The sequence below is a fragment of the Mustela nivalis genome, assembly GCF_964662115.1.
Source record: "Mustela nivalis genome assembly, chromosome: 7".
Classification (NCBI taxonomy): Eukaryota; Metazoa; Chordata; class Mammalia; order Carnivora; family Mustelidae; genus Mustela; species Mustela nivalis.
This window is the reverse complement of record NC_139026.1, coordinates 119,136,477-119,163,048: the sequence shown is the minus strand read 5'-3', so window position 1 is coordinate 119,163,048 and position 26,572 is coordinate 119,136,477. Positions and strand designations below refer to the sequence as shown.

The 26,572-nt window shown below is 35.8% G+C and overlaps 1 pseudogene across 1 annotated transcript; it reads left to right on the top strand.

Annotated features, from left to right (window-relative positions):
* Positions 1-18,904: 18,904 nt before the first annotated feature.
* LOC309870352 (large ribosomal subunit protein uL30 pseudogene) lies at positions 18,905-22,506 on the top strand (annotated as a pseudogene). The gene is made up of 2 exons: positions 18,905-19,006; positions 21,907-22,506. The product of its transcript is annotated as a large ribosomal subunit protein uL30 pseudogene (transcript).
* Positions 22,507-26,572: the final 4,066 nt, after the last annotated feature.

The window sequence follows — 26,572 nt, the reverse complement described above, 5'->3', positions numbered from 1 at the left end:
TTTCTCACTCAAGAATACCATCTGGAAATCTCTTGGACTAATTTCACCCATTTTGCCCTCATAAGCAAACCAAACCAAACCAAACCAAACCAAACCAAACCAAACCAAATCACACCAAACCAAACCAAACCAAACCAAACCAAATCACACCAAACCAAACCAAACCAAACCAAACCAAACCAAACCAAACCCTTTGTTCCATGCTACCACAGAACAATCCACAGAACAATTGGGAAATACAGTTAAATGGCTCCTTCATGTAATTTTTTCAAAACTAAGGAAGTCTGTTTCAAGGGATAATGGGTGTTGCTACTGGTGGTGCAGAATATGTCTAGCAACTTTTAGATGAAACTCCATCAGACTCAAAACAAAAATGCTAAAATAGAGCCTTGCCTTCACCAGGTACCCTGGTGAATATATTAACTGGTTTTGGGAAAGGACCCAAGTGATCATTGTAATGTAAGATATTGGACATGCTAGGATCTACCTGGAGGTTTTTCAGTGTTCACAAGTGGGCAATGACTGTAGTTAGATGCCAAAAATTCACCTGCATAAAAATCACACACTGTCATCAATAGACCCAAATCAGCAGGATAAAAATTACAAGTAATGAATGTTGGGGGCTGCACTTACGTCTGTAGCGAATTTCACAAGTTTAATTAGCATGGAAAGGGGAGAACTGGTGGTAGGAGTGGGTCTGAAAAGTGGCTAGGCAGTTTTAGTAAATTTCAAGTTTAACATAAGCAAATAGTGTTAAGCAGTTGTTAAGTAAGTAATGCAATCTTGGGCTCTGTTATTAGAACTTTACTGTTCAGATCCCAGTGAGTAAGAGGCCTGTTCTCTCATGAGTAGTCCTTGCTTGGGTTTCAGCTGTAGGTGCCATATTTTGAAAGGAATGTTGTAAAACCTCCTCTAAGGAGGGTAAGTATAAGGAATGGTCATTTTTTATAAGGTACTATGGCTTTAAAAAAATAAAAAAAATCTGAAGTAAGTTCCCCAAATACTGACATTTATTCATTTTGAGGGGCAGATATAGAGGACTTTAATAATAATAATATAATTTATATTATTTACATATATATGTATATGTGTGTGTGTATATATGTATATATATACATATATATTTATATATATGTATATATACACATATATATTTATAAGAACCCCAAATACTTTCCAAAACTGATTGTGATTTCTCACCACTCTTTTCATTAGTTTCTTGTCTGAGGCATATTCATCTCCTCTCTTTGTGAGTAGATTATTTTAGGCTACGCCACACATGTCATTCCCTGTACTATGAATTCCAATATTGATTGAGCATTTTCTAAATGACAGATATCTTAGGGCAAAGGATGAGTTGTTATAAGAAAAGACCCAATGATAATGTAGCCTAAAGAGCAAAGAAGTTTATTTCTCCACATAGTAACACAAGAGATACAGTCCACGTGAGTCGGGGAGAGCTCTGCTCTGGGGAGTCAAAAAGGGACCCAGGCTCCTTCCAACTTGTGGCTCCACCCCAAGTGGAGCATAAGTCACCTGTGGCCTTGCTGTTGTCTGCACTGTTGAGGCTGGCAAGAGACAAAAGAGCAAGAGGAAACACAACCACCTCTGAGACAGAAACACAAAAGGATAGTCATTACTTATGTTCACGTTCCATTGATGAGAACTTAAGTCACCAGCAAGGGAGTTATCTGTGGAGAAGGGAGGCTTATAAATGTAGCCTAACCATGTGTCCAGGGAGGAGAGGAGATGGACTTTAGTCAACAGCTACCATTCTCTATCTACCACATGAGCTAAAGCGCTATATGCTGGAGGGCTTTTCCCTGCTTTTGCCAGCAATACAGGACCCTTGTTTTCTTCAGCTTAAATTCTTTGGGGAAATTTTTTCTATGTAGGAAGACAATGCCACTCTTCTTTCTTTAATTATGGTCACAATATGAATTTCATTTTATTCAACAGCTGAAAATCTGTCAATAAATACTTACTAATAGCTACTGTGTAGCAGGTTTATACTGAGAGCAAGAAATAAGATGGTGAGCAAAATAGAGTTCCTGCTCTCAGAAAACTTACAGATCAGTGGAAGAGACAAATATTATAGGAAAAATTCAGTTATTAAATGAACAGTTAATAATTTAAATATAATTTAAATTCAATATATATGATTAATTAAATTTATAGATATCAATAATATGTAACAAATACTGAAAGGAATAGAATAAGGTACTCTGCAAGAATCTAATGAAAGCTATTTTAGGTTGGATGTTTGGGAAAGGCATAGTGAATGTGAATCAACGTAATGTTTAAAATTTGGAAATAAATCTCCCTGAATGTTTATTTCTCAGAATCTAAAAGAGTGCAACCAGGGAGAGAAGAGTTCTGGAGACACTGATAAAGCAGGAATTTTCGAAAGAGCCCTTGTCTTAAGAAGAGACTCGAGCACTGGTGCGGTGGGAGATGGGGTCGAGGAAGGAGGATAGTACATGTTCTGGCTGTTTCCAAATATGAAGCATCTATCTTAATGGAAGAGGGAATGCATTTGCTTTACTCCCAAGGGCAAAACTAGGAACAATTAGAGAGGAAACTGAAGAAAGGGAGATTTGGGGTCAATTAAAAAAAACAAAACAAGTAGGGTGCCTGCCTGGCTTACTTGGTAGGGCTGGTGACTCTTGATCCTGAGGTCATGAGTTTGAGCCCCACAGTGGGTGTAGAGTTTACTAAAAAAAAAAAAAAAAAAAAAAAAAAAAGAGTAAATTATAATATTTCATCAAAACAAGTGTCCAAAAGACTACTACATTAGATGGTGACTGTCTGTCACCAGGGCTATTAATCAGAGACTGCACAACCCTTTGTCAGGCACACAGTGGAAAAAAATTCCCAAATAGGGATGATGAGTTTACTTACATAACTGCTTAAATCCTTTCTGAGGTTTTTGTGATTTTCCTTCTTTCATGAATAATGCATAAGTTGGAAGATCATGGTTCCTTGAGGTGTAAAGTTAGGTTTGTTTATTTGAGATCTTTCTTTTGTTCTTAATATGGGCATTTATTGCTGTACAATAAACTGTATTGTATTGGAACTGCTTTTACTGGAACTGTCCCATAAGTTTTGGTAGCTTGTGTCTCCATTTTAATTTATTTTGAAACAATTTTTGATTTCCCTTTTGATTTCTTCTTTACCCATTGGTTGTTTGTGGGTTTGTTGTTTAATTTCCATGTATGTGAATTTTCCAGCTTTTTTACTGTTGTTGATTTCTAGTTACATACTATTGTAGTTGGAAAGAATTCTTAGTATATTTCCAATCTTTTTTAATTTGATAAGACTTATTATGTGACCTATACTATGGTTTATCCTAGACTCTGTTCTGTGTGTGCTTGAGAAAAATATTTATTCCGAGGCTAATGGATGGAATGTTCTTTATAGGTTCATAAGGTCCATTTGGTCTAAGGCATGGTTCAAGTCCAATGTTTTCTTGTTGATTTTCTGTCTGAATGATTTGTCCATTGCTGAAAGTGGGGAATTGAAGTCTCCTACTATTATTGTATTACAATCTATTTTACTTTCTAGACCTATTAGTATTTGCTTAATATATTTTGGTGGTCCCATGTTGGGTGCAAATATATTTATGACAATTATATCTTCTTAATGAGTTGACCCATTTATCTTTTTAAAAAACTATTTTATGTTTTAAAACAATTAATTTTTTTGAAGTATAGTTGACATAGACCCATTTATCTCATATAATGACCTTCTTTGCCTCTTGCTACCATTTTTGGCATAAAGTCTTCTTTGTCTGCTGTAGGTATAGCTATCCTTGTTCTCTTTTGGTTTCTGCTTTCATAGAATATCTTTCCATCATTTCACTTTGAGCCCTTGTTTTCCATAGAGCTGAAGTGAAACTTTTATAGGCTGAGTATAGTTGGGTCTTTTTTTTTTTTTTTAAATACAGCCAGCCATACTGTGTTTTCTGATCGCATAATTCGATCTATTACAATTAAAGAAATTATTGATATGTGAGGATTTATTAATGTCATTTTATTCATCATTTTCTGCCTTTTTTTTTTTTTTACAGTTTTCTTGTTTCTTTTTTCTTCTCTTGCTGCCCATGATAATTGGTGATTTTCTGTGGTAGTATGCTCTGATTCTCTCTCTTTATGTTTGGAAATAACCTAATTTTACACCTCAAGGAACTAGAAAAAGAAGAACAAACTAAGCTTAAAGTTATCAGATGGAAGAAAATAACAAAGATCAGAACAGAAATAAATGAAATAGAGATCAGGAAAACAATAGAAAAGACTAAGAGCTGTTTTTCAAAAGATAAACAAAATTGAAAACCTTTTGCTAGATAAATGAAAAATAGAGAAGGCCCAAATAAAATCAGAAGTGAAAGAGGAGTTATTACAACTGAAATACATAGAAATCATAAGAGACTAGTATAAATAATTATATACCAATGAATTGGATAACCTAGAAGAATGGATAAATTCCTAGAAACATTCAACTCATCAAGACTGAATCATGAAGAAATAGAAAATATGAACAGACCAATAATGAGTAGAAACATTAATCAGTAATCAAAACCTCTCAGCAAAGAAAAGCCCAGGACCAGACTGTTCCACTGGTAAATTCTAACAAATATTTAAAGAAGAATTAACACCAATCTTTCTCAAACTCTTCCAAAAATTTTCCAAAATTATTTTAGAAGGCCAGAATTATCCTGATACCAAAGCCAGATAAAGACAGTGCAAGAAAACTACTGGCCAATATCCCTGATGAATATAGAAGCAAAAATGAAAACAGGATATTGATGAAATATCTGCATGTCCATGTTTACTGAAGCATTATTTTCAATGACCAAGATATGGAAATAACTAAGTGTGAGTCAATGGATGAATGAATAGAAAAATGGTTATATATATATTATCTATAATTAATACATATTAATAATATATAATTATATATTATATATTATTATAATTAATATAATTATATATTATTAATATGTATTAATTATAGATAATATATATATTAATACATATTAACAATATATACTTATATATTATATATTATCATAGTATTTGTCTTTTCTTGTCTGACTTACTTCACTTAGCCTAACACTTCAAGCTCCACTTGTATTGTTGTAAATGGAAAGATTTTCTCCTTTCTCATGGCTGAATAATTTATATATATTTGTATAGTATATAATATATATAATTATGTATAATATATTATATATAATTATACAAATATATATACAAATTATACAAATTATACGAATATATATAATTATATATTATTAATGTATATTAATTATATATAATAGATTATATACTATACAAATATATATAGACAAGACAAAAAGCACTAAAAGTGAAGTAAGTCAGACAAGAAAAGACAAATACTATGATATTACTTACATGCAGATCTAAAAAAAAGTGAACCAATAGAAACATAGAGTAGAATGGTGGGTTGAGGGAAATGGAGCGATGTTGGACAAAGGATACAGACTTCTGGTTAGAAGATGAATAAGTTCTATACACAGAATTGTGATTATGCTTAATAATACTGTACTGTATACTTGAAAGTTTCTAAGACAGTAATCTTAAATTTTTCTCACCACAAAAATGAAATGGTAGTTATGTGATGTGATGAAGGTGTTACCTAAGGCTACAGTGGTAATCATATTGGACTATCTAAGTGTATTACTTCAACAATGTGTACACCTTAAACTCACACAATGCTATATGTCAATTATGTCTTAATAAATCTGGATAAAAACATTATAACTGAAGATGGACAGCAAGGAAATATTGAACATATAAATCTTTAAAAATCAGCTTTAATGTTTAAAAAATTCTGCTGATGATTTAGAAAAGGCTGTGAGTATGAAATTTGAGTAAAGTTACTTGACTATTTAATGTATAAACTTTTAGTGCTTTTTGTCTTCTTTAGGTGCTTTAGGCAGAGGTCTATACCTATACCTGTATGTGAAGGTACATATAATGTGTTTTCAGGCTGATATTTCTGTTAATAGTGTTTATCTAGACAGTTTCTTTTAGTAATGTAGAAGGTAAATATGATTGGCAGGGAATGAATAATCACAGCCATAGGATGCTTTAAATTAAAAAGGTATAGACATAAAAACAGTTACTGGGGTAAAAATCTGTTTGTAACATAATGCCTGGTTGTTTTCATATATTTTCACAGGCAGTTTTACTAAGTAAAGTAGATTAATTATAGTTTGGAAAATATTCACTCTACCACTCTCTAGCCATTGACTTTCCCACTCCATTGACCTTGGGCTTGGTCAAAAGACTTCCATTGGCATATTCAATATGGTGGAAGTGACAACATGCCAGTTACAAGTACGAGTGAAAGAGATACTATGATTTCTATTTTTCCCTTTGTGCTCCTGCCTTCTGCTGTGTTCTATGTAATCATTGACCATTTAGCCTGAGTTCTAGAAGGAGAAGAAATGTGAAGCACAACGGATCCCAACCCTTAGCCTGGAGCCAAGTCCAGGCTTCACCAAAGGTAATTGAACCAGAACGGACTTGTAGACCTGAGAGTAAAATATAAATGTTGATTATTGTAAGCCACTGAGATTTGGGGTTTATTTGTGATGATGCATTTTTATAGCAAAACCTGACTAACACAACATCTCTCAGGCTTAGTAGTAAGTTTTCTAATATACCTTATTAAAAACAAAAACCCCAGAGGACTTGCTCTTGTTGTTAGGTCTTCCCTAAACTTATTTTCACACATGTCCTATAAAATGTTAGTCAATCTCTGCTGGATACCTTTTGTTTGCCCCTCCAAATGCACTCTCCATTCTTTCCCACCTTACTTGGTGCCTTAAAAGGCTTATTAAGAGAAGGTGTGGCCAATAGGGGAGCATTGACAGGAGAGCAGAAAGAGGAATAGAAGAGAGTGGGATTGGGGATATTTAATTTCTGAACTTTCTGCCTGCTGGGTCACTGCTAGCTGGTTGCATCCTATGACCAAAAGACAGCACCAGCCATGCAGCTCACTCTCTTTGTTTCTGAAATAGCTCACTCCCTTTGTCCAAACTGGGGTTGGGGTGGGTAAGCCCTGAAGTCACTAGTCACAAGGTCACTATCCTTTGTGGTTTCCTTGCCCACACCTTCATGACTAGCCCCTTAACAAACTTTCTTCAGATTGCCGAGTTTGTGTGTGCTACTTCCTGACATGACCCTGACTGATACAAAATCTTTGATTAAATTTTATGAAAAGTATTTATTAAGTGGTAGAAGTTCAATTTTATCTGGTATTCTGACTGACACACTTCATATCAAAAGAAAGTTAAACATATGATAAGTGTGATAAATGTGAATGTCTCCCAACCATCCCCCTGGAGGCTCATTTTATGACCAGGCTGTGAGATCCTTTCCTGGGCACTGTTTTCTTCAAGTAACTCGATATTACTTCCAGTTCCAAAATTTTATGCTAATTAAGTTAAGAAACTCTTCAAAGCTTTTCCCTGCAATTTCCTCCATCAATGTTAGTCTTTAAATTTCTTCTCAGGATTCAGTAAATGAGAAAGAAAAGTGAAAATAGAGTAGGGGATGTAAAAAACTAATTCTTCCCTTAATTCTCTAAACTTTCACTGTAATAACCCTGTTGTTTTCCAGTAATAGAAAGTCAGATGGTGGTAGCCCCATTCCCTTAGGCTGTTTATTAGCTGCAAAACTTAGGCAAGATATTTTTCCTTTCTAAAACCCATTTTTTTTCAGGACTAGCATATCAACATCTGGACCAGAATATCTACTTTCAGGATTATTGTAAGAGTTTAATAGAACATATATAAAGGATCTGATAGTGAAGAGCCTGCACTGAGACTCAGTGAACACTGATTCACTTTATTCTTTCCTCTAACTGCATATTTGAAAATGTTACATTGTATGTACTTTTAAAGTTTGTTCAATCCTTTTGTGACTTCCCAGAAAGGCTGGGTACTTGGGTGGACTGACTTTTCCCCCTTAGTTTAAAATATTTTAAACTGTGGTAAAACATGCATAACATAAAATGTACTACCTTAAGCCATTTTTTTAAATACCTTGAGCATTTTTAAGTGTATGGTTTGGTATTATAAAATATATCTCCATTGTTGTGCAACCAACTCCAGAACTTTTTCATCTTGCAAAACTGAAACTCTGTATCTATTAAACATTTCTCCTATACCTCTTCCCTAGCTCCTGGCTACCATCTGACTTTCTGTTTCCATAAACTTGACTATTCTAGATAACTTATATGAGCAGAGTCATAGAATGACTGACTTATTTTACTTAGCAAAATGTCCTTAAGATTTATCCATGTTGACATTGGGGAGGGTAGGTGCTATGGTGAGTGCTGTGAAGTATGTAAACCTGGTGATTCACAGACCTGTACCCCTGGGGCTAATAATACATTATATGTTAATAAAATTAAAAAAAAAAAGATTCATCCATGTTGCAGTGTGTGACAGAATTTTTTTTGGCAGACTTACTTTTTTTTTTTTTTTTTTAACTAATCTCCACATCCAACGTGGAGCTTTGAACTCACCACCCCAAGATCAAGAGTTGCATGCTCCACCGACTGAGCCAGCCAGGGGTCCCTGGTGGACTTAAGTCTTAAAAATGAATTTTTAAGGCAGAGGCAGAGGGAGAAGATATCTTAGATTTCACTTAATATTACATTTCTCCGTGTGTTGAAAAATAATGATGCCCCTAGCACTGCATAGTAGAGTTGTGAAACTAAAAAGTGAAATATGTTCTAAGAAAGCATCCTCTAGTCACTAATACGTTCCTTATGAATATCCCACTTTGTTTGGTATATGTGCACATGGGAATATTTATTACCCTGAATCAGCCAGTGTTCTCTTCTACAGGCTATTCTCTGTCAGCACGCTTGTTCAAAGTTATATTAAGAAGTTTAGTGAACAAAAAGGAATGCTGTAAAAAAACACATTTTAAACATTAAGTATGTAGACTATTGATTCTGAGAATTCCTGAGCAATTTTAATTTAAAATGTTCATTTTCCACTCTCACGCTTCTTGTTACTAGATTCCTTTCTGGGCTCCACTTCCAGCCTTGCTTTCTGTGTTCTTTCTCTCTGTTTGGAACATACAGCCTCCCAGAGTTCCTGGAACTCTTCCGAATGGGATTTGGGTCTCCTCCAAGACTTCATTGAATACAGATGCATTAGTAACTTCCCCAGAGCTGACCTCTTGAAAAAAGGCAGAAGGAAGTCTTGGTGTTTAGCAGAAAATACTCTCTCTGATTCAACCCAGTATAACTATTATTTATCCTTTGTAGCTGCTGGAACTATTCCTTCCCTCCCTCTGCTTCAGGAGGAAGTATGTGTGTGGGGTTTGCTGGGGGAGGATGACCCCGCTGTGGAGAATTGTCTAAACAGGTCAACATTGCCCCCACCCCCACTTTTTATTAAGATATAAATGACACATAATATTGTGTTAGTTTAAGGTGTTCAACATAATAATTAGAAATATGTGTAAATTGTAAAATGATTACCATGTAAATTTATTTAACATTCACCATCTCACATAATTACAATTTCTTTTCTTCTTGGGATGAGAACTCTTTTTTTTTTAATTTTATTTTATTTATTTATTTATTTATTTATTTATTTTTTTAAAAGATTTTATTTACTCATTTGAGAGAGAGACAGTGAGAGAGAACATGAGTGAGGAGAAGGTCAGAGGGAGAAGCAGACTCCCCATGGAGCTGGGAGCCCAATGTGGGACTCGATTCCAGGACTCCAGGATCATGACCTGAGCCGAAGGCAGTCGTCCAACCAACTGAGCTACCCAGGCGCCCAGGGATGAGAACTCTTAAGATCTCTTTGCAACTTTCAAATATACAACTATAGTCACCAGGCAGTAAATTACATCCCCAGGAGTTATTTATCTTATAACTGAACATTTGTACCTTTTGACCACTTTCACCCATCTTTCACCCATTTCCTACCCCCCCACCCCCGCCTCTAATCACCAATCTGTTCTCTTGTTTTTATGAACTTGGTTTTTGTAGATTGCATGTATAAGTGGGAACATTGAGTAGTTACTAAGTAACTACTCAGTAGTTACTGAGTCTGACTGACTTATTTTGCTTAGCATAATGTTGGCAAGGTCCATTCATGTTGTTGCAAATGGCAGGATTTCTTTTTTTTTAAATGGATGAAAAATAATTCCAGGGTGTGTGTGTACATAAATATAAATACCACATTTTATTCACCTATTCATCTCCTGATGGGCACTTAGGTTATTTCTATGTCTTAGCTACTGTGAATTATGATGCAATGAAGAGGGGGTGTGTGTATCTCTTCCAGATAGTGATTTAGTTTCCTTTAGATTATACCCAGAAGGGGGATTGCTGGACCATATGGTAGTTCTATTTTTAATTTGTTGAGGAACTTCCATACTGTTTTTCATACTTGCTGTACCATACTTGCTGTCCTCTTTTCTCTGCATTCTTACCAACACTTGCTATCCGTTGTCCTTTTGAAGATAGTTGTTCTAAGAGCTGTGAGGCAACATCTCATTGTGGTTTTGATTCGTGTTTCCATGAAGATGTTCGGCACCTTTTCACATACCTGTTGGCCACTTGTATGTCTTTGGAAAAATGTTTATTGGGTTTTTAATCAAGCTTTGGCTTCTTTGTTTTGTTCTTTGCTATGGAGTTATATGAGTTCCTAATATATATATTTTGGGTATTAGCTCCTTATTCTCTGCCATTCTGTGGGTTGCCTTTTGATTTTTTTGGTAATTTTGGCAGAAGTTAATTTTTTTGGTATTTTCTCTGCTGTGCCAAAGTTTGATATAATTCCACTTGTTTATTTTTGCTTTTGTTGCTTTTGCTTTTGGTGTCATATCTAAACAAACAAACAAATACAAAACCAAACATCACCAAGACTGATGTCAAGGAGGTTATTCCCATGTTTTATTCTAGGAGTTTTACAATTTCACATCTTACATTTAAGTCTTTTATCTATTTTGAATTTGGGGCAGGGGGAGCATGATCCAGCTGTGGAGAATTCCCAAATGGGCTCAGCTTATGGCAATGACATTGTCAACAAGTCTTCAATTTATGACCCAATGACTCTTCCTTGTACCCATACTTACTCAGATCCATAGTTTCCCTGAGTAGCGTGCACTGGTTTTAAAAGCTAGTTTATTTTCAGAAAACAGTTTTTACTAATGACCTTCAAGGCTGCCTCTCTGCTATTTCCTCACTTTCCATTTTTCTTTGAATTCATCTGTCTTTCAGGCTTGCCACAAAAAGTATTTTCTTTCTGGAATAATTTACGTGAGTTCCCATCTACCCCATTCCCTATCCTACATCTCCTTTAAAATTAACTTAAAACATGGGACACCTGGCTGGCTCAGTTGGTTAAGCAGCTGCCTTTGGCTCAGGTCATGATCCCAGTGTCCTGGGATAGAGTCTCACATCAGGCTCCTTGCTCAGCAGGGAGCTTGGTTTTCCTTCTGCCTCTGTCTGTCATTATGTCTGCCTGTGCTTGCTCTCTCCCTCTGACAAATAAATAAAATTAAAAAAATAAAATTAACCTAAAACTCACCTACTTCAGGGCTCTTTTCCTGATTAAAAGGCACTGCTCTTATAGTAATCTATTTAAATGGAGGTACATTACAATTTATATGATATCAATTCCTGAAAGACTTGCAAATTACCTTATAGATATAATATTTTAATGCACAAGCAAGCTCTGTACTTTAAAGAACTCTAGTATATTACTCCACAATGGGAATAATTACCTTTTTAACTTCTCTATTGTGTAGGAATATATGCCTACAAATATATATATCTTAAATACAATAGATATGTATGTATATATCTTGATGTTAATTATAATGCCAATTAATTAGTATGCTTGTGTTTAATCTCTTTTTATTCAAGTATAACTAAATACAGTGTTATATTAGTTTTAGGTGTACAATATAATGATTCAAAAATTCTATACATTTTTTAGTACCCTTCAAGATAAGTGTATTCTTAATCCCCTTTATCTATTTCATCCATCCTCCCATCCACACCCCCTCTGGCAACCACCAGTTTATTTTCTTTGTTAAGCATATGGGTTTTTTTTCCCCCATTTGTATCTGTAATGTTTAATTATTTTGAAGCATTGCAATGCAAACATTAAACTCAATGTACTATTTATATTGAAATTTTGTGCTCAAAATTTCCAAAACTCTACGAAGGGTAGTTTAGAGAAATAAAAAATCCCACATATTCACTTATAAACAATTTGGATTCTATCCTAAAGGAATAAAATTAAAATATGTTCTTTTTCTAATCAACTATTTTGTCAGTTTATCAACATTCCCGATTGTCTCAAGTTTGTTCTTTGGTTTTGCATGGACAGTATGGTTTTTGCTTATTGCTTTTTTCTTTGTTTTGTTTCTTAAATTCCACATGTGAATGAAATCATATAGTATTTGTCTTTCTCTGACTTACTTCACTTAGCATAATTACCTCTAGATCCATCTACGTTTTTGCAAAGGGCAAGATCTCATTATTCATTGTGGCTGAATTATATTATATATATATAGATATAGATATATATTACACTTTCATCTATTCATCTATAGACGAATACAGATTGTTTCTATATTTTGGCAATTTTAAATAGTCCTGCAATAAACATGGGTGTGCATATATCTTTTTAAATTACTGTTTTCAGGGTGCCTGGGTAGCTCAGTGGGTTAAAGCCTCTGCCTTAGGCTCAGGTTGTGACCCTGGTGTCCTGGGATGGAGCCCTGCATCGGGCTCTCTGCTCAGCGGGGAGCCTGCCTCTCTGCCTACTTGTGATCTCTGTCTGTCAAATAAATAAATAAAATCTTTTTAAAAAAATAAATTAATTAATGTTTTCATTTTTTTCGGATAAATGCCCAGTAGTGGAATTACTGAACCATATGGTGATTTTACTTCTAATTTTTTATGGAACCCTTTGTTTTCCACAATGGCTGCACCAATTTGCATTCCCACCAATAGTGCACAAGTGTTCCTTTTTTGCCACGTCATTACCAACACTAGTTATTTCATGTGGGTTTTTTTTTTTTAAGCCATTCTAAGAGGCAAAAATGATACCTCATTGTGGTTTGAATTTGGATTGCCCTGATGATTAGTGATGTTGAGCATCTTTTTATGTGTCTGTTGGCCATCTGTATGTCTGGAAAAAATGTCTCTTCAGGTCCTCTGTGCATTTTTAAATCAGATTATTTGTGTGTGTGTGTGTGTGTGTGTGTGTGTGTGTGTGTGTGTTGAGTTATATAAATTCTTTATATATTTTAGGTATTAGCCTGTTATCATTTTAGGTATTAGCCTGTTATCAGATATGTCATTTGCAAATACCTTCTTCCATTCTGTAGGTTGCCTTTTGTTTTGTTGATTTCCTTCAGTCAATAAAAGCTTTTATTTTGGTGTAGTTCCAATAGTTTAATTTACTTCTGTTCCCCTTGTAGGAGACATATCTACAGAAATGTTTCTATAGCCAGTTCCAAAGGAATTACCGCCTATATTTTCTTTTAGGAGGTTTCTTTTATGGTTTCAGGTTTCACACTTAGGTCTTTAACCTATCTTGAATTTATTTTCATGGATGGTATAAGAAAGTGGTCCAGTTTTACTCTGTTGCAGGTAGCTATCCAGTTTTCTAATGCCATTTATTAAAGATACTATCTTTTCCCATTCTATATTCTTGCCTCCTATGTTGTAGATTAATTAATCATATAAGTGTGGGTTTATTTCTGAATTCTTTATTCTGTTCCATTGATCTATGTGTCTATTTTTGTGTCAGTACTGTACTGTACTGTTTTGATTGCTGTAGCTTTATAGTATATCTTAAAAACCAAAGTTGTGTTTGTTCTGCTATTTGGGGTCTTTTGTGGTTTCATATAAATTTTAGGATTATTCTTTCTAGTCCTGTAAAAAATGTGGTATTTTGATTGCATTAAGTCTGTCGATTGCTTTGGGTAGTATGGATATTTTAACCATATTTCTTCTTCTGGTCTATGAACCTCAAATATCTTTCTATTTGTATTGTCTTCAATTTCTTAATGTTTTATAGTTTTATAGTTTTCGGAGTACAGGTTTTCACTTCCTTCGTTGGTGGTTCCTAGGTATTTTGTTATTTTTGGTGTAATTGTAAATGGGATCATTTTTCTAATTTCTCTTTCTGCTACTTCATTATTAGAATACAGAATTGCAACAGGTTTTTTATGTTAATTTTATATTCTGTGATGTTACTAAATTCAATTATCAGTTCTAATAGTTTTTTGGTGGGGTCTTTAGGGTTTTCTATATAGTATCATGTCTTCTAAAAATAGTGAAAGTTTTACTTCTTACTTACCAATTTGGATGCCTTTTATTTCTTTTTGTTGTCTGATTGCAGTGACCAGGACTTCCAGTAGTATATTGAATAAAAGTGGTGAGAGTGGGGGTGCCTGGGTGGCTCAGTGGGTTAAAGCCTCTGCCTTCGGCTCAGGTCATGATCCTGGGGTCCTGGGATTGAGCCCCGCATTGGGCTCTCTGCTCAGCAGGGAGCCTGCTTCCCTTCCTCTCTCTCTGCCTGCCTCTGCCTCTGATCTCGGTCTGTCAAATAAATAAATAAAATCTTTAAAAAATAATAATAAAAGTGATGAGAGTGGACCTCCTTGTTTTGTTCTTGATCTTAAGGGAAACGCTCTCAGTTTTTCACCATTGAGTGTGATTTTTAACTTTGGGTTTGTAATTTATGTCCTTATTATGTTGAGTTATGTTCCATCTAAACATATTTTGTCGAGAGTTTTTAGTCATGAATGGATGTTGTACTTTGTTAAATGCTTTTTTCATCTATTAAGATGATCATATGATTTTTATCTTTCTCTTTTAATGTGATGTGTCATGTTGATTGATTTGCAAATACTGATCCACTCTTGCATCTCTGGAATAAATACCACTTGATCTTGGTGAATGATTTTTTAAAATATATTGTTGGATTCAGTTTGCTAATATTTTTTTGAGGACTTTTTCACCTTTGTTCATCAGAGATATTGGCCTATAATTCTTTTGTTTGCTAAAATCTTTATCTCATTTTGGTATTGGGATAATGTTGGATTCATAGAATGAATTTGGAACTTTCTTTCCTTTTCTATTTTTTAGAATAATTTCAGAAGAATAGGTAATAACTCTTCTTTAAATGTTTGGTAGAATTCACCTCTGAAGCCATCTGGTCCTGGACTTCTGTTTGTTGAGTGAGAGTTTTTGGATCATGGACTCAGTTTCTTTACTGGTTATATGTCTGTTCAAATTGTCTATTTCTTCCTGTTTTAGTTTTGCTGATTTGTATGTTTTAGGAATTTATCATTTTCTTCTAGGTTGTAAAGTTTGTTGGCAAGTAGTTTTTCACAATATTCTTTTACAATTTTATTTCTGTTGTGTTGGTTGTTATTTCTCTTCCTTCATTTCTGATTTTATTTATCTGAGTCCTCTCTCTTCTTTTTTTGATGAGTCTGGCTAAAGGTTTTTTAATCCTGTTAATCTTTGCAAAGAACTGGGTCCTGGGTTCCTTCATCTGTTCTATTTTTCTTTCTCTATTTTATTTATTTCTGCACTATTCTTTATTATTCCCTTTCTTCTACTGTCCTTGGGCTTTGCTTGTTCTTCTTTTTCTAGCTCCTTTAGGTGTAATATTAGGTTGCTTACTTGAGATTTTTCTTGTTTCTCAAGTTAGGTTTGTATTGTTATGATCTCTTTTAGAATAGCTTTTGCTGCATCCCAAATGTTTTGGACCATTGTGTTTCCATTTTCATTTATCCCATGTGTTTTTTTATTTCCTCTTTAATTTTTAGGTTGACCCATTTATTATTTACGTCCATGTTTTTGTGTTCTTTCCAGATTTTTTCTTGTGATCGATTTCTAGTTTTTGTACAGTTGTTATAGAAAAGATGCACGATATGATTTGAATCTTTTTGAATATTTTGGACTTTTTTTGTGGCCTAACATTAATCCAATCTAAAGAATGTTTCATGTGCACTCGAAAACAATGTGTATTCTGCTGTTTTTGGATGGTATGTTCTGAACGTATCTGTTAGGACCATCTGATCCAATGTGTCATTCAAAGCTTCTGTCCTTATTGATTTTTCTGTCTGGAGGATCTATTTATTGATATAAATGGAGTGTTAAAGTCCCCTTTTATTATTTTATTACTGTCAATTTCTTCTTTTATGTCTGTTAATAGTTGCTTTATGTATTTGGTGCTGCCATATTGGGTGTATAAATGTTTACAATTGTTATAACCTCTTGTCAAACAAATTGTTCCTTTTATCATTCTATAGGGTCCTTCTTAGTCTCTTATCACAGTCTTTTTAAAAACAATTTTTAATTAAGTAATCTCTACGCCCAATATGGCACTCAAACTCAACAACCCTGAGGTCAAGAGTCACATGCTGTTGTGACTGAGCCAGCCAAGTGCCCCAACAGTCCTTGTTTTAAAGTCTATTTTGTCTGATATAAGCATTGCTACCCCACCTTTTTTTTTCCTTCCATTTGTAAATGTTTTTCCATCCCTTCCCTTTCAATCTGCATGCATCTTTACATCTGAAATGAGTTTCCTATAGGCTGCCTGTAGATAGGTCTTTTTTTTTTTAATTGGTTCAGTCAGCTTACCTTTTGATTGGAACATTTAATCCATTTATATTCAAAGTAATTATTGATAGACATGTATTTGCTGACATTTAGTTACTTGTTTTACAGTTGTTTTTGTAGCTCTTTGTTTCTCTTCTTTTGCTCTCTTCCTTTATGGTTTGATGGCTGTTTTTAGTGAGATGCTTATATTCCTTTCTTCTTATATTTTGTTTATCTATTACTGGTTTTTGATTTGTGGTTACTATTACATTCACATGATCATCTTATGCATGTAACAGTGTATATTAAGTTGATAGTTGCTTAAGTTTGAACCCATTCTAAAAGCAGTACCCCCCATTTTATGTCTATGATATCATATTTTATATACTTTCATATTGTAAATCCTTTGACTGAATTTTATAGACAAATTAATTTTATTGCTTTTGTGCTTTAATCTTTGTACAAGTTTTATAAGTAATTCATCTAGTACTTTTATTATATTTCATTTACCTGTGAATTTTTTTTCTTTCATAATTTTCTTAATCTTGATTATGACCTTTGCTTTCCACTCAAAAATTTCCTTTAACATTTCTTATAAGGCTGATTTAGTGGTGATGAACTCCTTTAGCTGTTGTTTTTTTCTTTAAGTTTTGTTTATCTGGGAAACTCTTTATCCTTCCTTCTATTCTGAATGATAACCTTGTTAGATATTCTTGGTTCATGTATTTACCTTTCAGCAGTTTGAATATATCAAAGTTTCTGCTGAAAAAAATCAGCTGATATCCTTGTGGGTTTTCCCTTGTATGGAACTGTACTTTTTTTTTTTTTTTTTAAGATTTTATTTATTTATTTGACAGAGAGAAATCACAAGTAGGCAGAGAGGCAGGCAGAGAGAGAGAGAGGGAAGCAGGCTCCCTGCTGAGCAGAGAGCCTGATGTGGGACTCGATCCCAGGACCCTGAGATCATGACCTGAGCTGAAGGCAGCGGCTTAACCCACTGAGCCACCCAGGTGCCCCCTATGCAACTGTTCTTTTCTACTTTTAAAATGATCTCTTTATCACTCCTTTTGCCATTTTAATTATTGGACTTCTTTGGGTTGATTTTACTGGTTTTACTTCCTTGGATTGATTTTACTGGGGAGACTCTGTGCTTCCTAGATCTGGATGTCCATTTTCTTTCCCAGTTTAGGGAAGTTTTCAGCTATTATTTCTTCAAGTGAATTTTCTACCCCGCCTTTCCTTCTTTTGCAATTCTTAGAACATGAATGTTATGCTTCATGATGCCACTGAGTTCTCTTGACTTAGTCTCATTTTCCATTGTTATTTTTTTCTTTTTGCAGTTCAGCTTGGTTGATATCCATTACTCTGTCTTCCAAATTACTGATAGTTCTTCTGCCTTTTCTAATCTGCTAATCATTACCTCTAGTGTATTTTTAATTTCAGTTATTGAGCTCTTTATCTCCGATTTGTTCCTCTTTATAATTTCCATCTCTTTGTTGAGGGTCTCATTGACTCTGCACTCTTTTCTAGTCCAGTGAGTATCTTTATGATTATTGCCTTAAATTATCTATCAAGCATATACTTATCTCTGTTTTGCTTAGGTCTCTTGCTATGGTTTTGTCTTATTCTTTAATTTGGAACATATTCCTATCTCTCCTCATTTTGTCTAGCTCTCTGATTGTTTCTCTATATTAGGAAAGTCAGCTACATCTCCTGCTCTTGTGGCTTTATGAAGAAGGGGTTCTTTTGTGTCTTGCAGTGTTTGTCTCCTGTTCCCCAGACCTTGGTGCTTCAAGGGTGTCTCCTATGTATGTTGCATGCACCCACCCTACTGTTGTGGCTGGGCCACATTTGCCTTTAATTCAGTAGACTGCAATGGCCCACCTTGCCTGTCATGGGTTGGGTTTTGTCTCTGCACAGTTAAGGGGCCCATCTTAGGCCATTGTTAGCTTATAATTGGGTGATATCAACAATCAGAACAGCGAGCTGTCCTCAGCTGTTTTTTGGAGCTGTGGTGACCCTGAACTGTAGGATTCTCTCCCTGTGCTGCCTCTTAGAAGTTTTTGTTGGTGAGCAGGGCCAGCCATTAGATCAGGTGCTGCCCAGACTGTAGATGTACTGATTTCTGGGGCACACTCTGCACTGCCAGTTATGAAGTTCGTTTGCTGGGTCTGCCGTTGAATTGATGTATGTGGTTACCTTTCCTTTTCCTCAGACCAGGAGTCACTTTGGAGTGGCTCTGGTCCTTTCCAGGGCTACTTATAGGATGAGACATGGCAGAAGCTACTTTGGAGGGACTCCTGCCAAGTGGGATGGATTGGATGGTGCAGATCCTCTGGAGAATGTGGGGGCAGGGCACACAGTGTTAGTAAAGTAGTTAAGAGGGTTTGTGTTGATTTCTGCAAATGTCCAAGCTATCTAGGCTTTGATTTTGGGGGGCAGTTACAGTGTAGGGGGAGAAATAGAGTCTGACAGCTTTTTTGTTCTTACAGAAATATCCTAAACATCTGACCTTCTAGTACTGGTTTTAAGATTAGTAAATGAATCTTCATGTATACCCTAGGTGTTTTTCAAACTGTTTCTTCTATGCTGTGTCTTGGGGTGGGAGATTGTTTGTTGTGCTATCTCTTGAAAGGTAGGTACTCAGTTTTCTGTTGCACCTAGCTCTCCTAGAGCTAAGCCTGCCGACTTTTAAAGTACCCAGAATTAAGCCCTGCTGGCTGTAAAAATTCTCCAAGTTAAGTCCCATTGGTTTTTAAAGCCAGATGACATGGGGACTCATCTTCTCTGTACAGGTCCTCCATTTTGGGGTGCCTGGTCTGTTCCTCTGCCTTCTCTCTGCTCAAGGTATCCTTCCTGTTCGTGGTTAGTCTTGCAAGGTATTTGGTTCCCAATCGTGTCTCTGCCCTTCCTACCTTTTTTGATATGGCCTTGTCTTTACCATTAACTGTGGAAAGTCTGTTCTGCCCATCTTCGTGTCATTTTCTGAACTGGCTGCACTGATGTAGCTGTTGTCTAAGTGTGTTTGTGGGAGAGATGAATTTAGGATCCTCCTAGTCTGCCATCTTCCTTAAAGTTAAAATCTGTTCAATATTCTTGATATATGCTGCCTTATAAATATTTTGGTCATGATATATGATTAAATGCAAGGACTTGATTATTTTTTTGTGTTCCTCCAAGGCAACTGGCACAGTGCTTGGCCTGTAATGAGTACATAATTCCATAAATTTTTTGTTAAATAATTGTTTTTATTTGGATTTCTAATTATGATTTGGGACTAGAGGTTTATTTTTTACTTTTAAAAAAAAATCTTTATTGAGATATAATTGTTATACAATAAGCTGCCATAAGGTATATAATTTGTTTTATAATCCATATCAATTATATATCCATAAGACCATCACCCCAAATAAGGCAAGGAATATAATCATCATTCAAAAAGTTTTCTGTGCCTCTTTGAATAGTCCATTCCTCTCCTCCCTGGGCTTTTCCTCATCTCAGGCAACAACTTATCTGCTTTCTGGAACTGCAGATTTCGCATTTTCTAGAATTTCACATAAATGGAATTATACAGTACGTGACATCTTTAGTGTAGCTTATTTCACACAGCATTTTAAAACAAAGTTACTGTGAATATTCATGCACAAGCGTTTTTTCTCTTGAGTATACTTAGGAATGGAATGGCTAGATTATATGGTATGTATGTTACACTTTTTAAGAAGCTTCCAAAAACTGGGTATACTTCCCTACTGGCATTACATGAATTCTCCAGTTATTTGGCATCCACACCCTCCCTTGGTATAGTCAATCTTTTAAATTTTAGATATTCTAAATGTAGTGGTTTTAATTTGCATTTTCTCAATGACTGATGATGTTAAGCAAGTGCTTACTTGCCATCCATGTATCTTCTTTGGTGAAGCGTCTGTTCAAATCTTTTGCTCATTTCTTTTTTTAAAGATTTATTTATTTATTTATTTGAGAGATTGAGAGAGAGAGAGAGAGAGAGAGAGAATGTGCCTGCATAAGCCAGGGGAGGGGCAGAGAGAGAAAGGGAAAGAAAGAATCCTAAGCAGACGCCATGCTGGGTAAGGAGTCCAATGGAGGGCTAGATCCCATGACCCCCAGATCATTACCTGATTTTTTAAAAATATTATTTTATTTTATTTTTTATTTTCAGCATGACAGTATTCCTTGTTTTTGCACCACACCCAGTGCTCCATGCAATCCATGCCCTCTCTAATACCCACCACCTGGTTCCCCCAACCTCCCACCCTCATTACCTGATCTTTTGATCATTTTTTAGTGGATTGCCTGTTTCTCATTATTGAGTTCTGAGAGTTTTAATATATTTTGAATAAGTCCATCATTAGATATGTGGTTTGCAAATATTTTTTCTTGGTCTGTTTAGTTTTTCATTTTTGGACGGTATATTTCCAAGAGCAGGTTTAAATTTTGATGAAGTCTAGTTTATTAATTTTTTGTTTTATGAATCATACTTTTGGAGTAGTATCTAAATCTTTGCGTAACCCAAAGTTACATTGGTTTTTCTTCCATGATTTATTCTAGAAGTTTTATAGTTTTAGATTTTAGTTCTATGATCTACTTTAAGGTATTTTTATATGATAGGGATCTGGATCAAAGTTCTCTTTTTGCATATGAATGTCAAATTTTAAGTATAACTTGTTGAAAAGATTACCCTTTATATAATGAGCTGATTTATTCATCATTATGAAATAATACTTCTTAACTCTGGTAATATTCTTTGGTTTAAACCCTGTTTTAACTAATAGTAATATAACCACTGCACCTTTCATTTGGTTTAATGTTGGGATGGTCTATCATTCTATTCTTTAGCTATTCATCTTTTTAAAAATTTTAACTATTTTTTAAAAAGATTTTTTTAAAAAAATTTATTTGAGAGAGAGAATGAGTGGGGTGGAGAGGGGCAGAGGGAGAAATACACTCCGTGCTGAGCAGGGAGCCCAATATGGGGCTCAATCCCAGGACCCTGAGTTCATGACCAAATGCAGCTGCTTAATCAACTGAACCACCCAGGCATCCCATCTTTTACTATTTATGTAGTTGTGCCTTTATATTTAAAATGAGTTCCCTTCATCTCTTTTCTGGATGGAACCTGAAAAGACTGCAGATAAGGAGAAAAATAAGGTTTCTGTTATGCCAGAAACCCTTAAGAGAAAGCGAAGGAATTTTGTAGAATTGATTACTAAATGTCTGAGACAAAGGATTGCCCACAAGATGCTTTGAAAGGCAAAGAGGAAGCTTATCTATGAAAAAGCTAAGCATTATCACAAGGGATATAGGCATATGTACAGAACTGAGATTTGGATGGCTAGAATGTCAAGAAAAGTTGACAACTTCTAGGTATCTGCAGAACCCAAATTGGCACATATCACTGGGATCAGAGGTTTCAGTGGTGTGAACCCAGAGGTTCAAAAGGTGTTGCAATTTCTTCGTGTTCACCAAATCTTCAATGGCATCTTTTTAAGCTCAACAAAGCTTCAGTTAACATGCTAAGGACTGTGGAACCATATATAGCATAGGTATATCCAAACCTGATGCTGGTGAATCAATTGATCTACAAGCACAGTTACTACAAAATCAATAAGAAGCAGATTGCCCTGACACAGAACACACTGATTTCTCAATCTCTTGGTAAATATGGCATAATCTGCATGGAGCATCTGATTCACGAGGCCTGTACTGTTGGAAAATGTTTCAAGGAAGCAAACAACTTTTTATGGCCCTTCAAGAGGGAGAATGAAGAAAAAGACCACCCATTTTGTAGAAGGAGAAAATGTGGACCACAGGAAAGACCAGATCAGTAGGCTTATTAGAAGGTTGAACTAAGTTATCTACCATGATTATTTTTGCAATCTGGTCAGTTAATAAATGGCTACTTTCAAATTGAAAACAAAAATTGAGTGAGTTTCCTTTAGTCAGCATATAATTGGACTTTGCTTTCGTATCTAATCTGTTATTTCCACTTTTTAATGGAAATGTTTAGAACATTTATATTTAATGGGATCATCTATCATAGTACTACCCATTTTCTAATTATCTTATCTTTTCTTTGTTCCCCTCATCTCCTTTTCCTGACATATTTTTAACTGAGTATTTTAAAAAATTTCATTTTATCTCCCCTGTTGGCACATTAGCTATAAATCTTTGTTGTATTATTTTAGTGGATGTTTTAGCATTTATAATATATACCCTTAATGCAACATTGTCTACTGTCCTGTGGTGTTATACCACTACATGTAGAGTAAGAGAATATAATACACACACACACACACACACACACACACACACACAGATATTCTCCTGTTGGATAGTCTCTGGCTGGTGCCTGGTGGGGAGGGGCCTCCACCTTTATCCTCCAGCTGGGTTGGGGCTAGACACTGTGCTTCATGGTCAATTGCAGTTACTGTCTGTGCTCACTCATTGGTAGGCCTGAGAGTATGCTCTATGATTAGGCAGGGTCACTAACTAAACTCCCTGTCTGGACCAGGTGTTAGGCTGTGTTCAGCAATCAGGTAAGGCCATAGGCTAGACTTCTTGGCTGGGCTCTGAGGATGCTCAGAGCCACTGGTTATGTGGGGCCAGGGGCTGTATTTATCAGTTGAGCAGGGTTCAACAGTAGCAGGGCTACTGTTTTGGCTTCTTTTGGAAGCAGGGCTATAGGATGAGCTTTCTGTTTGCCTGGCTTAACTGGCCAGGCTTTCTGTTAGGCAAGCTGTGGATTTGGTCCCTGCATAGGTGGGGCTGTAGAACAGACTCCATGGTTGAATCAGATAGAACTGCACACTGAGCACCCCGGCCAGATGGAGCCTCCAGCTCAGGTCTGCAGATGAGCAGAACTGCTGGCTGGGATCTCAGCTCTGTGCTGCTCCAACTAGGAATGCAGGAATGCCATCCACCAAGATCTTAGCACTGGTTGCTGTAGGCCTTGCCCCCATTCTCTATCTTAATCTGATCCCAGTGGGCTGAGCTCTGCAGATTTTCCGTGAAACAAGACCTGAGGTACCTCTGAACAAGTGTTCTGTAACATTGGGGGAGATGGATGTCCAATAACAAAGCAGAATGTGGGGAGGTAATCAATTTTACCTGATGAGGGGGAAAGGAGGGGTTCAGGAAAATGACCTGTGTTAAGTCTTAAGGAATTTGTATGGAGGACCATAGCAATGGAAACTTGCCAGGGAGATTGACATGTGTGTGAAAGAGATGTGGAACAACATAGTTTAATACCTACAAAAAGTTCACAATGGTCCAAGTATAGATTTAAGGCAGATACCTGGGGGGCGCCTGGGTGGCTCAGTGGTTAAGCCGCTGCCTTCGGCTCAGGTCATGATCCCAGGGTCCTGGGATCGAGTCCCACATCGGGCTCTCTGCTCAGCAGGGAGCCTGCTTCCTCCTCTCTCTCTCTGCCTGCCTCTATGCCTACTTGTGATCTCTCTCTGTCAAATAAATAAATAAAATCTTAAAAAAAAAAAAAAGGCAGATACCTGGGAAGTTAAGGTCACATGTAATTAGGGACAGATGAGGACATCAGATTACCATGCAACACATTTAAATTTAATCACTTCTGCAATAGGAAGGTGAAAATGGCTTTACCAAGGAAAGTAATGTGATATGATTTGCATTTTAAGAAAAGCACCCTGGAGGAAGTGACTAGAAGTGTGCCAGTGGGGTGTGTGAGTGTGTGTGTAAAGGGATTTAAATACAGATTAGTAAGATATATTATTAGTATCTTAAGATAAAAGATGTCAGATATGGTGATAATCTGAGTTAAGCAATCCCCGTGGGGTTGAAGAAAAGGGATTAAAAGGACTTGGTTAAGATTGCTTATAGAATATAAGGAAATAGGAAGATTCCTGGGATTTGACCTGATTGACTAGATGGGTTTGGCAGAAGGAGGAGGTGATTTAGATTTAAGTGTATGTAGATGGAGATGTCTAATGGACAATTGTATGTGTAGGTCTTTAATTCATGATGCATCGTTAAGATAGAGATACAGATTTGTTACTATTAGAGTCTAGTTAAAGCTATAGGACATATGAAAATGAGATAACCGTAAGGAAATGAGATGAGTGAGAAGAGGGTGGAAGAAAAAATACTAGAAATTTCATTGATATTTAACGAGTAGAATGAGGAAGTGGGACAAATGAAAAAGAAGCACAGTAAATAAAAGAAGGCACAACCTTAGAAGAGGGAAAAATAAGGAAGCATTTGTTGTTGTTGTTGTTTTCTTACAGATTTATTTATTCTAGAGAAAGGCAGAAGGGCAGAGGGAGAGGGAGAGAGGTCTAAGTCCACTCAGTGCTGGGCACAGAGCCCGACATGGGGCTCAATCTCACCACCCTGAGGTTACACCTGAGTGGAAAGCAAGAGTCAGAAGCCCAACTGACTGTACCACCCAGGCACCCTTAGAAATTAAGGAAAGAGAAAGCTTTAGAAGGGGAGGAATGATTTGAGTATGGTTCAGTTAGTTCAAGTATGCTAAATAAAAAACATCCATTGGATTTTGTGAATTGGAGATTATTGGAGACGGTAAGCAGTTTAGTGGGGTGGGTAGAAGCTGGATTATAGTGAGTTAAAATTATAATGGGAAAAGGAAGTAGAGATGTTAGACATAGCTTATTTTTTGGTTCATGAAATGAAAAAAAGACAGATAAAATATTAACTAGAGGAAAAGAGAAGCTGGAAAGGAAGGGGTGTGTTAAGGTAAGAAATTCCCTGAAGAGACAACAATTTAATGGGCAAATTATAGGTTTCTGGGTTAGAGAGTCAGAAATAATTGGGCTGAAATATTGCTATGCCACTTACTGCTTAAATAATCTTAGGTGAATTATAAAACCTTTCATGGCACAGTTTTCTTATTTATAAGATGGGGACAATAATAATATATACTTTATAGGTACATCGAGATCCTGGTTTTGTGGAATTCTGAAGTTCATACAACTTGAGGGGGCTTTTTTAAGAAAAGAAATACAAAATTAAAAATATAAAATTAGATATGCTTTGGATATGACTTGTGCCATTGAATGCTTTGAAGTTTAAGATTTAAATTTAAGACATCTCAGTAAATCTGCCACTACTCATAAAATTCAATCTCAGAGGATTCGTGCTGTAATGAAGTAGACCATAGCTTAATGTCTGGCACATAGAAGAGGCTCAATAAATGTGGTTATTATTTGAACTTGTTTATAGACTGATGGGTAGAGGCTGTTGAGAGGGGGCAAGTAAAGACACAAGACAGAGATCTCTGATAGAGTAAGACCCAGGTAAAAATAGGGACTGGTGAAGAGAATGAGTTTTCAGAAAATAGAAAACTTTTCCCTCGTTTGAGAAAAAGGAGATTATGAGTACACACAAAGTTTTTAGGTGTATGAGTACTCTGAATTCAAGAAATTCAAGTTTGAATTCTGTTTAATCAAAAATTGAGGCAAAATCACCCATTGTGTATAGAAGAACCCACGCTGATACACTGCTTTCAAGAACACCTGTATTCTTGCTGCCATAACAATTTACCACAAATTTAGTAGCTTAGGAAAACACAAATTTACTATTTTTATAATCTGCAGGTCGGAAGCCCAAAATGGATCTGCATGGCTCTGTTCCTTTTGGAGGCTCTGATGGAGAATCTGTTTATTTATCCACCTTCTAAAGGTTGTCTGCAGAGCTGGGCTCATGGCTGGATCACTTGACCTTTTTTTCCTTCATCACATCACCTTTTCTGATGCTGACCCACCAGACTCCCTTTTATAAGGATCCTTATGATTACATTGGACCCTCCTGGATAATCAAAGATAATTTCCCTATCTCAAGGTTTTTGACTTAAACACTTCTGCAAAATCCCTTTGCCATTCACCAGGTTCCATGGATTAGGACATGGACATCTTGGGGGAGTGGTAGT